Genomic DNA, 17,252 nt, shown 5'->3' on the forward strand with positions numbered 1-17,252 from the left:
ATGATTACTTTTAAGCGACTTTGGGGAACTTTTTTTAGGGAGACGAGCAAGTGTTTACATCCGCGATCCTCCAAAGATGGCGCCCAACGTCCCACGGCGTGACGTAACTTCACATTCTCTATAGGATAGCACTCATGAAGTTAAACAAAAAAGTAGGTTAAACAATTAGCCTACAGCAAATTGCAAATAAAGTCAGCCCACAAGTTTTTGGAAATGTTTCAAATTTAGAGCAAAAAATCCCTCTTAAATTTGTCAAAGTGACATAGGCTAGTGACCATTTATCATTTTATATTTGTTTAGATAGCCTATAGTGTTTAAATGGTCTCTGTGTTTGGGACTGTTGCCCTGGTAATCTGGACAAAGTTCACATTTCAATTAGGCTACTTGAATCTTAGCCTACCACAATGTGCTGAAGTTGGATGGCAAATAGTGACAAATTCTTAAATGAACATTTAATAGTAAAGGAACTGCTTGAAGATTTTCTGCCTCATCTTTAATTAATGTAGCGACACTGAACTTCAAATGTGACTGACAATGAAGGAGCTAACTGAGGTTTTTCGCATAGCCATGTGACAGTGTGTGACCAAATTTTCAAATTAAAAGAAAATGAATTACTCTGACTAAAACATATGCTTCAAAGTAGCAGGTAGCCTACTTCATAGAAATGCTGTGGAGTCATGAGACATTAAATAAGTGTCGGTCAACCAATAAAACTACTTTTAGATAGCCTACAATCATTCATTTATTCATCAGATTAATCAGACCTTATGTCTGTGAACTTTTGGCTGGTCATGAAATTAATCAAGCAACAAAATAGAGACTTGTAAAATGAAATATTAATTCATCCATGATTGCGGGTCAGTAGCTACCATGATCAAGCACCCACAAAATCAATAGGCCTAGGCCTAATCAAGTCAGCCAATTAATCATCAGCAATGATTTTGCTGACAAATAAATCAGCAAAAGGAAATTTCCTTTTGCTGATTTTATTTTTAAATTGTCCCATAGTGTGAAATGATTGCTTGCTGTTATTTGATGTGGTTATAGGCTACAGGTGTGTAACTGCAGTATGGGCTATGTGCCCTCCCAGGGTGAATTCAGGTAGGCTATATTGGGACATCAGGTAATTTGGGACAGATAAGGAAAAACACTGCTTCCACTTGCCTTGAATGGGCTATGACAAAGTAAAAGGTGCTGATACATTTCTTTGGATGTCTAGCTACATTAAAAGTCAGATGACATATTTTGGGTGACATCACAGAGGGGTGTGTGGTCAGCATCAAACAGGAAGCTGACCCCAAATATCTGGAGGTATAGGAAAACGGCATGTGCTTTTGTTGGAATTTAATATAAGGCCATTCAATTTGTATGACTAATTTACTATCGGTATGTAAGTTATATTAAGATTTGTGATGCAATGGTGTAGCCTACAAAAATAAACAAACATTGTTTTGTGATGATGTTAACATTTTCTTAATTTGGACATTTTCTTGCATGTTCAGGTTATTTGGGACAATGTTTCTGGGTTTATATTGAAATATTTCAATGTAGTCATATATTACATGCTTAAAAGTGAGGAATTTGCACACATAAAACAGGTAAACTTTGTACATTTCAGAATATCAACTCAGCGGGTAATGTTGCTAACAGTCAGAATATGTGAAGTGAAGTTAAAAAATCGGTCAGATTCTGGCACCCCCATTTATGTTATGAGTTATCTTTATTTTATATTTATATTTAAAAAAAAATATTTTGAAAACAAAACAAAACATTGCTTCACATGAGGTCAATAGTCTGCTCACATTGTAACCAAATCACGAGATTATATGATACATAACATAAACATAATAGGCTATAGGCCCCCTACATTATATTAAGCAATCTATTAATGTCTTTTTTTTAATGTAATTGCAGCTCCATGCAATATCCTACATTCACAGGCCTGTGTCCCAAATTACCAAACCTACTGTCCCAATGTACCAAATTTGCAAAAAAAAAAAAAAAAAAAAAACCTTTAAAATTGAGTGCTATGCTCTCACAAAAAGAAAATGAGTAAATAATTGTTTCACATAAAGAATGTAGACACCTAGAGGAATCCAGACATATCTCATTTGTTGGGTTATTTATTCATCTTGATGACAAAAACTGGCTCAGAAAATGAATTTACAAAAAGTGTCCCATTCACCCTGAATAGTGTCAATTCTTCCCATTGGAAAGTCACCAAACAGATACAAGACAACTACAAATAGACACATTGAAGCTACACTGCCCATCCGGGGAAAAAAAGTCAGCTCCTGGATTTAACAAAGCTAATAGGTAAGAGAGCCTCCCATTGGATAATTACTGCATGGATGATTATGTTTGTTTCAGCTGACAACAACGTATTTTACCTTAACTGATGCAGTCTCATTTCTTAAACAACCATGTCAGTAGACACATCCTGTGGTCGTGGAAAACATGTTTAATCTGTTTCAGAAGGGTCAAATTATTGGCATGCATCAAGCAAATAAAACATCTAAGGAGATCACTCAAACTACTAAAACTGGGTTAGAAACCGGATAGTGGTGAACCATCATCTTCAAGGATGTGTCTAATGTGACCACAGAGTCCAGACCATAACCCCATTGAGAACCTTGAAAAATTAATGCAACTCTGGATGGAAATGTTCTGACATTGCAGAAGCTTATCGAAACAATGCCGTAGCAGTGTATAAACAGGCATACAAAGACAATAAAATGACAAAAAAAAAGATACCCAGTATAACTACAAAGAGACAAACTGCAACTCCAAAAAGATGACGGCAAAGCAATTTATCTCCTGGGTCAGTGAAGGCCCAGTACCTCCAATGAATGAATTAATGACTTGACTCATGTGTCAGTGTAATACTCAGCGACAGTGATCAGTGACGTGTTTGTGCAAAGACACATTCACACACAACTGAGAAATAAACAGATTGTTTGGGAAGAGATAGCCTACCGTTTGTTCAACTGAAAAAAAATTCTGTGCCACAGCTTAATGACAGTAAAATGTTTGATGTTTCATTAACAACCTGATAAAGTGTTGATAGCATGTGAACCACACCAAGCCTATTTTCTAGGCCTTTTCTCGAAAATTGCATATCCAAACCCCCCCCTCAAAAAAAAAAAAAAAAAAATCATATTTTAGATGAGTGTCCTTCAGAATGATGTTAATAAAGCTCAAAACTTCTATCAAATGATTGTACAATGTATGAACATTATCTCTGCAGTGGTTGATTCTGATAACGTGAAGCAGTAGCCTACAAAATTATTGAGATTTTACTACAAATTCAGGCAAGCTTTCCAAAATGTCAATTTTTGGCACAGCTTGGAAACAGCTGCCACCAAACCATTGTTTAATCTAATTTTCACACAATTTGCATAAATTAACTGAAAAAGAATTAACCGGGACTAAATAACAACTACTTTCTAGGCCCAGCTCTGTGTCCCTCTGCGTAAAGCTGCCCTGACCTGAGGCCTGTACTGCGAAGCCAGTTTAGTGGGTTAGCGAGGTATGTTGAGTGTAAAGCCAGCCTCTCCTGTACTGCGACGGTGGCTGTCTTTTAACGAGGCTAGATCACCATGGTAACTTATGCTTAGCTCATAACCTGGTCCCGACCAGGTTATGTTTAGAGTTTAATCATAAAACCGGCTATAAAAGCACCGCTGTTTCACTATTTTAACTCATTTACAGCTGGCGGCACCTTTACTTTGAAAGTCCAGTGGAGCTGGATCAGAACGGAGCGTTTGTACGGAGGGAGAGATCAGCTGATCGCTGCTGTTGACTTTCTCTGAGCGTCTCCGCTGAGTCTCCGCCTCCTCACCCGTTGAGCTGAGCGTCAGGAGCTCATTATATATTAGACTATAGCCTATATTTTACTTTTATATACAGTCAGTCACCACTGATAGAAGTTGTTCGCTCGCAGCAGGACAGATAATCAGATGGATAATCGGTAAAGTTAATAATTTCACTTAATGTGGCCGTGAATAAATTAATTCCGATGTGTCGCCTGTTATAGGCTATTTCAGTGTTGCCCAAACGCAAATCTTGAATAAGTCTCCGCTGTTTTCACATTTAAAAAGGTATTTGTTTATGAGATTGCTTGTAGCTACAGCACCTAAAAAAAAACCTCACTGTAACCTATCCAGCCTCGCTTCCAATAAAACACACACTCGCGTTATAATTGCGATCAGTGAAATATATAACAATATAAAACACAATTTAAAATGACAGTTGATGTTGCTCTAGTTTATATGGATAAAGCTTCATATTTAAAAGTAGCGCAAGAGCTGTCAGAAAAATTAAAAGCAGCCTCCTCTCGTCATATTTGCAGCAACACTGTTGCTTCAGGCTGTGATCGTGCTTTTTTTAAATATCGCTCATAAAACAATTGCACTTGTCTTGGCTGAAATCAGCCCGTTGTGGATCAATTTCGTGCGGAAGTAGAATAATATGACGTCAAACGCCCCCTTTTATGTGAACGCGCGCAGAGCACAAAGCTGAGAACCGGACTTGACTAATTAAGTTGATAACCACCGTCACAGTACCGTTTAGCTCTGATTGCGGACTTGAGGGTTTGTTGAGCTGCATCTTGAGCACAAAGCCTAGGTATGTTGAGCCTCCTTCGCAGTACAGGCCTCTGGACTATAGGCACTCTAACCTGGACCTGCTTATTGGGTGCAGTTAGCATGGCTCTATCTCTGCAGCTGATTGGTTGATTTGAGTGATTGACAGCTCATTCGAACCGTTAGAGCCAATAGAATGAGGCACGTTGACGAGATTGACTGGCAGCCAATCAGAATCGCGCAGGCTGATGTGTGCGGCGCTCACAAAGGTTCCGCCGCTCCTAAATCCCGTCCGGACCGATTTAAATGTAACACCGGTCAAAGTTCAAACTGGATTTATCTTTTATATAGGCCTACAGTCTATGGGATTTACCCATAAAACAAACTTTTCACGGCAAAACAGCAAAGGTAAGAGGAAATTTACAACCATGTTTTGGTCAAGCAGTGTCTGTGTTTGCTGGACTATTGCTGGTTTTTGGCTTCTCTCTCTGCCGTGCTTCTGTGTAGCTGCAGCTGCTAACGTGTATCGTTCCAGTCTTTGTAGCCAGCTCTTTCATGTGGTAGCTGATGTGTTTTGCATAAATGTACAGTAGTATAAGAGCCAGAAATGTGGCGACTGGGTCCACACAGAGGTGCTTCATGACGTTTGATGTTTAGTTGTTTATTGAGTAGTGTTTGGGCTGTGTTTGGGTCATATAGCTAAACATGGTTTTTACACGTTGTGGGCCAGCTTCTGCTGTTTAATTTGACATATAATATGATGACTATATTCTTTCATATTAGTGTAGTGGTGGCTCTGTGATTGTTGCTGTGTCTTCAAGTCCCCCAGTGTTCTCCAACCTACACCAATTTTGGAGTCAGTCTCACTTGGTGAATTTTGATTTGATCGTAGCTACTATGAGACACAAAAGAATTACAAACATGATGTGTTACTTCAGGTGAATATTTGACCGTGCAGGGTTTGACACTCACAGGCTGTTTCACCAGTGTTGTGAATGAAAGTTTTAATAAACTGAATGTATCCATATCCAAGAAACTTGAACTTGAGGTTAAGTGCTCTAAAACCAGAAGGTTGGATGCTAAAAAGCTGTGCCCCCCAAACACCTCCAAAAATATCAGAAGAAGAAAAACCTTGTTAAATGACTGCACCTGAGGATTCAAGGCATGAATCCACATCCGGGATCAAGCAACAAAGCTCCTAGTGCTGGAACTAGTTCACATGACTTCTGAAAGACTTTTTCGAACAAATCAAGATAGTCAGAGGCCTCGAACCTGGCAGCTGGTGTTTCTGCAGGAGCATTTGTCCTGTGTCTTGTCTGTTATGCCTCTTAATTTAGTGTCATGATTTGTTTTAGTAACTGATTCACAACACCTGGTTGTTGGTGAACACCATCAGTGTGGCGAAGTAACCTGATCTTTAATACACAGCAAACATTGATCAAAGACTCATCGATTCACAGTGGAATCAAATGAACCGCTGCTTCTCTGTATCACTGCAGTCACCACTAGATGGCCTTAAAGACTCTAGTTATGATGGATGCAGCCTGTGGAGGCTTTAAAGTTTAAAACTCTTTGAGATAATGAGAAGTACTTCCAACATTATCTATCTATCTATCTATCTATCTATCTATCTATCTATCTATCTATCTATCTATCTATCTATCTATCTATCTATCTATCTATCTATCTATCTATCTATCTAAATCCATGTCTACAGCTTCTAAAGCTTAACCATTTCACTGACCTAGAAGTGTTTTAGATAGTCAACATCCTCCACAGGAACTCTTTAATCTAATGTTCCATTTTGGAGAAGTTTGTCTTAAATTCATTCATCAACAGTCTGTTTCGAAATGAAGCACTTCCTATTCTCACAGTGGCTGAAACTTTGCCTGTGAAAGTTTGAGGATGGGTAAGGATACAGTTTTTCTCAGTCACTTTGGTGCATTTCTCACATCACTATTAACATTTGCACAACAGTTAGTGCATTTCTCTAAACAATTAGTACAAACTGCAAAACCTAGAACCTGTAGGCCTATAACCTGCAAAAGCGTGTCACTTGTTCAAAATGGATAATTAGGCTAATTCTTCAAAAGGAATAGGAAAGGAGAAGAGGGTATCACCACTGAAACATAGTTTGCTCAGCTTAGCTTACTCTTAATTTTCGAATACTTCACTGAATTCTCTCTATGCTGAGCTCTCAGCCCCATGCGGTTAGCAATGCCTATTAGTGATCCTTAACCACGGCTCTATAGCCAAGGCCCTGAGCCGCACTTTTGGCTGCAGTTTTATTGCCATCATGCTGTTGAGGCCATGTCTGTGTACATGCACAATCTTTTTATTACTAAACCAAGACAAAACTGAATCAAATCAACGGCAGCCTCAGGGTTATTTTTGTAATTTCTTAATCATTATCATGCTATTGAAACCAGATGAGCCCAAAATACAACATCTTCTGGCAAACTCGTTTAAGGTTGCACTGCTGAGACACCGACCAAACAGAACACAGATTCCAGGTGACAGGCAGAGAAAACCTGGTCCAGAATGATTTCAGTCTTGTAACATCATACTGTACAACTGTACAATATTCACACTGTGTGTTTTCTGTAGAAGCATGACAGTAAATTTGTCACGTAAAGATATAAATACCTCAACACTATACTCGTGTAAAAAAAAAAAGGAAATGTTTTAACCTCTTGTAGTGCTCTGTTTTTAACACTAGATGTCAGTGTACCATTAATAAACTATCTATATAGCATCCAATTGTTTAACGGAGGAGGTGATAGATGATCAGAACTGAGTCTGAATAGACTGCCCGTCTTCATAAGAATAATATGCTGCTGATGTATTATTTGCAGCTGAAGTACATTAATCTGCATACGAGAAGTCAATAATAAAGTACTGAAGTACGACATTTATTGACATTTTTTATACCTTATGAGAATTTGTACAGAGTCTTCAGAGTTGATAGACATAATTTAGATTGCTTGTTATGCTTATGTTATCTCTTATGAAAAAAACTGTTTAGGTTTAGTGGAATTTAATGCGAATGGTGAAGAAGAATGGAAATGTCTGTCTGTTGCTCCATGGATAAATCTTAGATGATCTTGTGATGTTTAATGAAGCGTCCCTCAAAATTTCTCAATTTTCGGTTTTGATCAGGTTCAATAATAAACATATTCCCCTCTAATTAGCAAAATTCACATGCTAACACACTTAAACAAGATGACAACATAACACCTGCTGCTGAACATTAGCCTCCTCGCTTCCTCACAGAGTGAATTACCTTTCACCTGGTCAGTGACTGAGTGTGAACGACTGCAAAGGCTCCAAATGGTGTAAAGGGGAAGGATAGGGCACTCTGTGACATGATGCTACCTTTACCACACCAAAACGTGTCTTATACATATAATTGTAGTTTATGATTTTGTGATAAAATAATAATAATGTAGCATCAGATCTGATTAAAGCAGATGTTATGTTGCTCTAAATCACCACTGAACTCAATGAGGTTCCTAATGCTAACTTATCATGCTAATAGGCATGATAATAGGCTAATAGTATAAGCCGCAGGGGCAGGAGGACTGGTCAGATCTCAGAAAGGAAGAATAAAACAAACACAAAGAGGTTCCTGAAGAAAATCTGATCCAGAGCCAAGAGACCTGTTTGACCTATACCAGCTTGTGAAAGACCTGAAGCTTCAGCACTCAGGTCTCTGTCCCTGAAGCGGTCCAATCTCAGCCCCCCATGGTCTACCTGTGGAGAGATGACAGGAAGGTGACAGTTAACAGACACTTCTTGTCCAGTCTGAGGGGATTGGAGGTGATGAGACAGTAAATAAAACACTGTCAGTGTGTCAGGTTTCACCAGTTTGTAACGTTTAGCTCTAGCAGCAGCCTGACAACTGGATGGATGGGCACCTTCAAATGTTACCTCAGCTAGGCTACTTGCACACACACACACACACACACACACACACACACACACACACACACACACACACACACACACACACACACACACACACACACACACACACACACACACTCCTCTCGTGCAGGTGTCAGAACCACCACTGACTTCACCGTCTCTGTATTTTTGTATCTGACACTGGGCAGTGGAGAAAAACCATTTCATGCTGGACTTCACTGTTCCTGCAGTAGTCACATTTGACTCATGTATTCATCTGTGTGTTTGGACTAAAAACTAAATTCTTCCTAAATTCCTAGTGTCCTTAAATGCAGCGTTGGCTCCAACTGCTTGTTTTCAGTAACAGTAACAGGAAGTGTGCATGTGCGTGTGCGTGTGATACTTAAATGTGTCTTTTATTAGAAGTACCAAGTCAGTCAAGTTGTTTGTGTCGATATTGGTTTGTGTCTTAAGGAGTGATCTCTCACTGGCTCACAGAAGTGAAATAGGAATGAATGAATGAATGAATGAATGAATGAATGAATGAATGAATGAATGAATGAATGAATGAAAGAAAGACCGATAGTGATGGGCTGGTTTGTCATCACGCCTCCAAACTTAAGTCATTCTAGGATTTCTGGATCAAATCCAGACAACAACACCCTTACCCAAACTCTGACAACAACAAAAAAACAGACTCACATTTAGACTATGTCAAAACTGACAAACAGTAAACAAAAACTCCCATACCGAGAACAACAACAAGAATTTAACAGTAGCACGAGATAATGAGGAAACTCAAAAGAGAATAAAAGTTAAAAGAAAGAAAAAGAGACACACAAGGAAAGTTACTTCAAAATAAAATGTGTAGCTTGTCCTTCAGCAAAGCATGACAATTTACTACTATGACAACACTATTTGTGCCAGTGTTTTAAACATCTACCTTTATATTCTATGGAATTGCAATATAAACATCTACCTTAACATTGTATGGGGCTTAAAGCAGAAGTGAGTGATATATTTGTGTTAATATAAGTCTTAAATAGTTATATCTTCCGACAGCAATCACTTACATAGAGTGTTTGGACTGAAACACGGGTCTCTCAGTCCCTCTGCTCTGCTCTGAGCCGAAGAGAAAACATTTATCGTATCCTACAGTTTTTATCCAATGAGGAGAGAGAACGGCATGCAGGGCTGTGTGTGCAGCCAAGGAACGCCGTGAATGTGGTGACGTAGCGACGAGGACTGTTATGGTGCGTTCAAGGAAACTCGTATTTTTCCGACCGTGAAGTGGTACCAGTTCGATCTGGTACGAGTTCACGGGTCGGAAGTTACGAGTGGCCGTTATAGTGACTTTCACCGGTAAAACAGGTCGGAAAAACACGAGTGGGTTGCCTGGAACGCTACAAAGTCGTAAGTTGTGACTTGAAGCTGTAATTTACGATTTCAAAAGCCTGCCTGGAACGCAGCATTAGCGAAAACGACCGGATCACTCACTTCTGCTTTAAAGCAGAAGTAAGCGGAATATTTGTGTTAATATAAGTCTTAAATAGTTATATCTTCCGACAGCAATCACTTACATAGAGTGTTTGGTCCGAAACACGGATCTGTCAGTCACTCTGCTCCGCTGCAAGCCGAGGAGAAAACCTCTTGTATACTTCCTTGTATCCTACAACCTTTATCCAATGAGGAGAGAGAACGGCATGAAGGGCTGTGTGTGCAGCCAAGGGATGCGCGTGAATGTGGTGACGTAGGGACGAGGACCAATAGCTCCATGACGAGGGCGGGGGCTGCTAACTCCATCGGCTGACAAGAACGACCGGATCGCTTACTTCTGCTTTAAAGATAAACATCTACCATTACCTGATATAAACATCTACCTTTTACCTATTTAGAGCTATAACAAATCTAATAAATCCTGTGACCTCTGACCTTCAGCTTCAGAGGACAAACAGAATATTTTTGTGGCTGTTGTCTTAGTGTTTTATGTGCTGGACACCAACACAGTGTTTATGTGGTTATAACCTGCTGCAGCTCAGTAAACATACACAGAGTGCGCATGCACAAGCACCCAGGACCGTGCATAATGCCAACATACAAAACCAAGAAACCCAAGAAAATTACTATGCAAAAAAAAAACACACACACACATCATTTGTGTGTGTGTGTGTCTCCAACAAGTGACCCATTGTAGAAGCTGAGAACAACAACAGCCCAGAGGAATCTGTTACACAAGCAGCAGAAAATACCACGAGGCCACAATCGTTTTATGATGCCAACTCTCTCCCTCTCTCTCTCTTTCTGAGTGTGTGTGTGTGTGTGTGTGTGTCTGTGTGTGTCTGTAAGTGTTTCTTTGCTGGTTCCTGGTCTCACGCTACCAGCACTGAGCTGAACCAGGACCAGAAGCAGCCACAGCAGTTTGAGTTACAGTTGTTATATAATCACATGACATGAGGAATAAACATATTGCTTGTTTCTCCACAGCAGAAACACACAGGAGCAGAGGGGCGGAGCTAATGGAGGGCGGAGCTCAACGATTTAAGTTTCTACTTCACTTAAAAGAATAGTTCACCCAAAATTCAAATTGCACTCATTATCTACTCACCCTCATGTCGACTAAGGGCTGGGAGAAGTTTCAGAGTTATCCGTGGCTTCTCTGAGTTACAGGGGGTCTCGGCGTAGCAGTGCATGTCCATATAACGGTTGCAAATGGGTACCACTTTTCTTCATAACACACCAAACACACACCAAAAAACATCCAAATACCTCCATAGTGCTCGTATGTAATGTCCGTCTTGTATTGAAGCCCCAAAATGTAGCGGTCAGAGATGATATCATCCAGGTCATAGGTTAGTAGGTCAACCTACAGACCCCGGATGTTGATAATATGCCACCACGGGCTTGGAGGGGAATAGCACTAGTGTATCACAACAAAATATTGGTGAAATGAACAAGTTTCGCAGCGGATAATGTGTTATTTAGAGGCTGCATTGCGTGCCCTGTGTTCTCGCATTATACGGATATAGCTACGCGGTTCTCGGCTGGATCTAATTTCGGCGGAACGACTTGTAATGACACCAAAGTTATCTGGGTGAGTAAATTATCGTATTTTATGCTAGAAATAAGGTCCAGATTGTAAAAAACGGTAATTATCCTTTAAACATTTTTGTCTGCGTCTACTATTGTTATCACTGTTTTAACCTCTGCTTTCCTATGATGTCATTGCACTATGAGCCAATAATGACTTAAAGAAAAACTCTCTTGTGATTTCATGGCTTCATGGCTCAGATTGAAAAAATGTTTTAAAAAGAAATACTGACAACATGTTTCACATTTTTAATTGGTTCTGTACAATCAAGTTCGCAGGTTGACCCATCCTTAGATTCTGTTGCTAGGCGACATCTAGTGGTTGTAATGATTATGACAGGAGCAAAACGTCGAGACAAAGTCCATGTCAGCAGGAGATGGAGGTGGTGAAGTTCAAAGCGGATTAATTCTAAAATCAGTGTTTTATTAAAGGTGTTCAGAAATGTCCTGTTTGTCGCGCCTCCTTCTACGAGTTTCCACGAGTTGCCGTACGAGTTTACCTGAGTAAAGGAAACTAATTTGATTTCATCCCGGATTTACTCGAAAATTGAATTTTTCAAAGTTTGGGCTATATCGTCTGATAGATGAGTTATTACACTAATGTTAAGACCCACAGTGGGCTCAAAAACACCTTTAAGAAACAGCTTAAAAGAAAAAGACTGAATTTATTATTTTAAAACTAGTTCATAGCCTACAATATCTCTCTCTGTAGATCACACATGGACCCGTGTGTGTGTGTGTGTGTGTGTGTGTGTGTGTGTTGAGGTCACAGCAACAGGAGGAGCATCGGCCCTCAGAGACAGAAGGTCACGTGTCAGGAAAAGGAAACATGTGATGTGCAAATTAACCAAACACACACAGACGATCAAGAAACAGATGAATATTTTCACAGGTCAACATTTTGTTTAATACTGAGCTGAACTCGCTTACAAATGATGTTTGACTAAATGATGTTTAAGAAGCAGCGTAGCATGGTTTAAAAGAGCAGGAAAAAGCAGATCACGCCGCTTCAACACAAACAACACAGTCTATTAGTGAACTACGCAATGTGTCTACGCAAACAATCGAAGACACTTAAATGGAAAGTAAAACATTTGTTATTGTGATGTGGTTCAGCTCTGCTCTGGGTTACGGTTAATGTAATAAGTAAACAATCTGTGTAAACTGTAAACACACTCACACACTACACTCTAAAATAAAGGCACATGGCATGAGATGGAGCCTGCTGACTGATGGGCCCTTCAGTGGGTTAGATTAATGTAAACAGTAAATAGTAAATAGTAAACTACTTAAAATGATATATAACCGAGGCGGATCCTGAGAGCTGATGGACTCAGCTCTTGTCTTCATCACTGACCCTAACACGCTCCACGTTTGTTCCTCAGCAGCTAAAATGTAGTTTCTCCCTCAGTCTGACGTCCCAAAACACTGAGGAGAAGAAAATAATGTCCTCTTGACCCTTTCTGCTCATACTTGTGAGTTGAAAACCTTGTAGCTCCCTGTTTATAGCTTGGAGGCAGCACACCCTTTGAATCAATCTTACACATCAACATGTTGTTACAGGGTTTTCAGCCTCTGTCTGACGCCGCCACGGCAGCGTGCGGTGGGAGGTTTAACGGACACAGGTCACAGGAACAACAGTGGGTCTGCAGGAGATCGTTAGATGCTGCTGAGCTTTTGTCTCTGTCACAGGACAGTGAGCAGGATCAATTCACGTCTGCTGAGATTATCAGGAAATGTGTTTTCAGCAGTGGTCCCGCTGACTCCGCCCAAATGACTGTGGACATTTTCTAACTGTCAGAGTGTAAAAACATCATCAGGATAGCTCTGGTTGAAGTATTGCAACCATATCACACGGTCTAAAAAACACTCAGAGGTCACTAGAGGTCATTGGAGGTCACTGTATGTGAGGTCGACAACTCTGTGGTTCTGTCTCATTAGAATAGAATAGAATAGAATAAACTTTAATGTCCCACAGGGGATTTGTTAGTATGAAGTAAAGGAGGTAGTCAACATGGACACTGGGTTGGAGTCAGGGTTAAACAGTCAGTAATACTCAGCCAATAAGACAGAATAAAACAAATGAAGAAGTGGGTCTGTGTCTGGGTGAGGGTTAGGGATTAAGACGTGTTCTGACCAACGAGTCCACAGTTCATGACTTCCTGAAAAATTCCTATGTCACATGACCTGGTCTGGCCTGACCGTAGCTTTGCCTTCGACAAGGGGTGCTACAGCTAGCTAACAAATATTTTCACTGTCAAATGTTTTGACAATAATTTCTTTATATATACAACAAAAACTTCAGCAAATCCCTACTCCAACAAGCTGCATTCATTTGCATTTCAAGTCAAATCTCACTTCTCAAAGTTGGAGCATTTATTTGAACTTTACTTTTGAACATAGTAAACATGAGTCAATTTGAAGTGCCCACACACTGGCTGATAGAGTTGCAGTTTGTAACAAACCAAATAATTTATAATAACATGAATCATTTATAATTATGAATGTTTATTTGTTATGCCATTATATTTCTTTGTATGATTTTAATATGTACATTCAGACTCAGAGCTTTTTGGACAGCAGCTGGTTGTGTGCAGATGTGGAGTTTTGCTTGGCCTCCAACCTCCACCCTCAGAGCGAGACAGGAAACAAGTGCAGGATGTGGTCCAACTTAAAGCTTTCCTTCATCTTTCTTTAACTCATCACAGTGACCAGCCACTGTAAAAGAAAAGCATTCATTCTATATTCATATTCTATTCTTTTTTTTTTTTTTTTAAGTAAACAAACTTCTCGGCGCATGTTTGAGTAGCCATCTGACGCTGTCTGTGGAAAAAAATTGCGGCTTTGAGGGATGTAAACAGCCTAAGCAGCGGAACTTGCATCCGCTCCCATTCATCGCTGCCGTGGCGATGCGGGGACAGACACAACTACCGCAAAACAGGAGCAATTAAACTGAAAATCTTCAGATTCCTTCTTTTAGACCTGAAAATGTTAGGAAAATACAGCCCCGAGTTGAATTTGCCCGGAATTGTCCTTTAATGAGCAGCACGGGGGCTCCACAGGGGACTGTCCTGGCTCCATTCCTGTTCATATTGTATAGAGCGGACTTTAAATATAAGTCTTGCCACATCGAGAAATACTCGGATGACACTGCTATTGTGGCATGTATCAGGAATGGACAGCAATCTGAATACAGGGATTTGATAAAAGCCTTCAGTGACTCAAAATCACAAAACTTCCTCATCCTGAACACCACAAAGGAAATGATCATGGATTTCCGTAAGTCCAAGCCCCCTCTTCAGCCAGTGAACCCTTGTGGAGTGACAACCTATAAATATCTAGGTGTACACCTGGATAACAAGATGCACTCTACTAAGGAAACTCAGATCCCTAAACATCTGTAGTAAGATGCTGCCAATGTTTTATCCGTCTGTGGTGGCAAGTGTTTTATTTTATGCTGCTGTCTGCTGGGGAGGAGGTTTGGGAGAAAAAGCAGGCAAGGAGGCTGGATAAGCTTGTCAAGAAGGCTGGCTCTGTGGTAAGAGTAAGGATGGACTCTCTGGGGGAAGTGGTGGAGAGATACACAATGAGGATGGTGGAGGCTATCCTGAACAACACGGATCATCCACTTCATAACACCTTGATGGACCAAAGAAGTAGGCTAACGGTGGTGGACAGCTCCTCTTTCTTCGTTGCAGGACAGTGATACAGAAGATCTTTTATATCCACTGCCATCAGACTTTTTCATTCTTCTGCAAATGGTATGAGCTGACATTATCAGTAGTAACGTATTCATATTCATATTCTTATTCATATCTTCTAACCTCTAACCCTGATCCTATTTTCTGAACATGAAGTTGATGGAGTTGTTTTGACTGAGAGGGTTTGAGGCTTTGGTCTGAGTCACTGAGCTCAGACCGCAGTTAACGATGTGGTCCACCACAGACCAGATGTAAACAATCTCTCGGCTGTTTACCTCAAACTGTGTTTTAGTGTCATCCTAAGAGAGAGGAGAGTGATGGAAGGAAGACAAGGTTGCGATGAAGGCAGGAGGTGACGAAGATGAAGATAAGAAGAAAGAGATGTTCGTGATCAACATCAAACTCCCTGGTTTGTCTGAGGCCTCAGTTGGGTGTGGCCTGTTTTTAAAATCTCCATCTGTAAACATGGAGTGAAACACACACATCCAAAAGCACTTTCACAGCTGGATGAAAAACACTAATATCCCCATTTTACCACCACCACGTAAGTAATGTTTCAACTAAATTACACCTCTAAACCAAGCACACAGCGAGCAGTTAATGTCACATGATGTTATATTCAACTAACAGTCTGTCATATATGGCCCTGGGGTCATCTGGGGTGAGTCACCAATCATCATCATCATCATCGTCGTCATCTGATTGAACTACTAAATGATTGAGCTGGTTCTTGCTGCAGCAGCTGATTTTTGCTGCAGCAGGATGTGTTCCTAGAAATTACACATTTTCCCTGTAAAACATATTATTTTGTAATAAATGAATAAAAAATTGTATAAAGGGTTTTGAAAATTCAGTTTTAGCTTGAAGACCTTATGCTATTCCGACTTAAAACCACTGACATCTCAACTTTCCACTGCTTTGTGAGGGTGGTCCTTAAAGTTCATAAAACACCAAACCAACTATCACCATTTGCAAAAAAGTTCAGTTGAAGATATTGTTATGACTGGACAACCATAATGTTCAAACCTGTTGTTGTTCCAACACAACGTGATCTGTCTACTGACTGGTGTGTTTTCTTACTGATGATGTGTTTACTGACTGATAATGTGTTGTTGATTGCCTGTTGTTTTTACTGACAGTTTTTCATTGGTTGATTTGTTTACGACCTGAGGATGTGTTGACTCAGTTGTGATGTGTTTACTGACTGGCGTGTCCACTATCTGATGTGTTTGATGATTTGACGATAACAACAGCAGTGACGCACCTTGCAGTCTTTGTTGTGACATGCAAACTCATTTCTCACGAATTTCTAACCGGCTTACAGGAAGTTTGTCACATCTTTTCTCATGTAAATTGCAAGGATGCTAACAATGCGTTGCAGTGATTGCGCAATTTAAATATCTTTGTTAATGACACCTGTAACAGTTCATTGATCAAGAACTCAAAAAATATCAAAAAACTAAAATCAAACAAAGGCCACTGAGACACCTAGGGAATCAATTTACGCAGGAAAACAGAGTCCATTGTCCAGGCAAAAAATGAAATTTCAGAATAATGGCCTTTGCCGCCTCTCTTGCCCTGGTAAAAAACCATCAGCCCTAGCTACCCAGTACTTTCAAAATAAAACCATTAATAAATACCCAAATTAACCCAAACAATACTAAATACGGTACAAACTAAAGATGTATTACTCAAAACTAAATAACAAAAAATAACAAAATAATTAGTGATTAGATATTACAAAATTAACAAATAGCTCCAACAACACCATATGTTTCGGTTCAGCCCTAAGCACGAAACAGGTTAAAATCAGTATCTGAGTCAGAGGACAGGGCGGGGCAGGGTGTTTGTCTGCGACACCTCCACAACGCCTACGTGTTATGTTTGCTGTCCCCCCACCATCACCTGCCTGTGTTAGCTTTGTGAAGCTTGTGTGACTGAGTCATGTCGTCGTCTCTGCTCGTCCACCTGCCGT

Source organism: Trachurus trachurus (assembly GCF_905171665.1).
Source record: "Trachurus trachurus genome assembly, chromosome: 5".
Lineage (NCBI taxonomy): Eukaryota > Metazoa > Chordata > Actinopteri > Carangiformes > Carangidae > Trachurus > Trachurus trachurus.